Source organism: Pteropus vampyrus, unplaced genomic scaffold (assembly GCF_000151845.1).
Source record: "Pteropus vampyrus isolate Shadow unplaced genomic scaffold, Pvam_2.0 Scaffold125, whole genome shotgun sequence".
In the NCBI taxonomy this organism is placed as follows: domain Eukaryota; kingdom Metazoa; phylum Chordata; class Mammalia; order Chiroptera; family Pteropodidae; genus Pteropus; species Pteropus vampyrus.
The window spans coordinates 1,758,245-1,760,170 of record NW_011888906.1 but is presented as its reverse complement, the minus strand read 5'-3'; positions in this window follow the sequence as shown (position 1 = coordinate 1,760,170).

Sequence of the window (1,926 nt, the reverse complement as noted above, 5' to 3'; positions counted from 1 at the left end):
AGAACAGGAAAATCTGTAGAGACAGAAAATAGAGTAGTGGTTACTTAGAGCTGAGGGTGTGGGGTGGGAGGGTATGGATCTCCCTGAAAGGTAAAGGATTTCTTTCACAGGTCATAAAAATGATCCAGAATCGACTGTGCTGGTTACATGTATCAGTGAATACGCTAAAAAATAATTGAATTGTACACTTTAAATGGATGAATTGTATGGTATGTGAACTGTATGTCAATAAGGCTATTAAAAAAAAAAAAAAGCCAGAGAAGGAATACAAAGAAACAAAAAGTGATCATAGGGAATCTGGGTATAAAACTGACAACGTCTGCTTATAAGCTCTTTCTTATCTGAAGACCTGGAATGTTCTTCCTAAGCCCCTTTCAACTAGTTAAGCCCTCCTCAGCCTTCAGATGTAGCAGCAGGATCTGCCAGCCTTTTCTGACCACTCTGAAAGAGTCAAAACTCCCTCTTATAAAAACTATGTACTTCTCCTTCATAGCACTTATCTCAATCACCATTTTGTAATATTTTATTAATGTTTCTGTCTCCTAAACTGTGAGTTTCATAAGAGTGGGAATTGAACTTGCCCATTCAATGTATCCTTGGCACAGGGAAGAAACTCAACAAAATGTGTTAGGTGAATGGATGGATGACTGAATGAACAAATGCCAACTTTGATTGATTAGTAGGGACTGCCTAGAGCACCTGGTTGGCTCGGTAAGAAAAAATTTCTATGATTGATTAACCATGTCTGCCATGGCTGCCAGCAGAAATAAAGGTAATAGATATGTCCCAAATTTGCCACTCCCGAACTAGATAGGGTCTTGCCTCACAGTCCCCCGTCAGAGGGCACTCTAGAAACAGTCTCATCTCTCCCTGAGCTCCCAGGAGGGGCGTGCAGTTGTCATTCCAGCTGGCTTTGATAATCAATCACACAGCCTTTGGGCGCCCGTTAGGATTTGTCACTGAGCCACATCCAGGTGTGCCAAGCAAGAGCAGGCAGGCTCATTTGCATCTCATCTGCATGTATATTTGCATATGCCTCCGCAGCCCTGTCTTCCTGCAATTTTCAAGTTAAAATGTCATTATCGCTCCTGTGAAGTCTGTTATTTCTTGATTTCATTCTCCCTGCTCCCCTACTCCCACTCCCTCATATGCCTCAGATACTTAAGCTTGGGCTGGGAGAAAAAAAAACATTTGTGCTCTGGTGCTGCTGCTGTTGATTCACTTGTGACTTCACTTTCTGGGTCACATCTATGCCACTAGGCACAGGAGCAGGGATGTGGCTGCAGGAGCCACCCTTCCAGCAGCCACAGGAGAGTTGACACAAACTTGTCCACTCAGCATTCTCCACACAAATTCTCTGATTCCACCTCTCTCGGCCTTTGCCCTTGTTGTGCCCTCCTCCTGGGAAAACCTTCTCCTTTGCTAAGAGTGAATGTCCAATCCCCCCACCCATTAGTTCTCGGCTTATACTGTGTCACGACCTGCTGGCCATAAGCTGATTGGATGAGGAGATGGACATGTGACCCAAGCTCGCCAATAATATTCTTTTCCAGGATTTGGCTTTGGGAATCAGAGCTGCTGGGCAGCTTCTGAGCTGAGCACATGTGAACTCAAGTGCAGAGGGCCGCTGTGTCCAGCCTTGTCCATAAAAAGCAGAAGAGTAGTCCTCGGTGGGAGAAGACTAAAGCCGACAGGCCGAGAGCCAGACTCGAGGGGCCCAGAAGCAGCAATTGCCCTGGCTCCAGGTCCAGCCCCCACTCCCCACTCCGAGGTCAGGCTGCCCACTCACCACTGATTCTACCATTCACCACACCATCCTGCCCGTCGTGTCCTCTCTTCCCTTTCCATGCTTTAGCAAGCTCTAAGGACTTGTGTTCCTTGTAGCCATGATAAAACATTAGACAGGTGAAATGTGCGCTCAAGGAC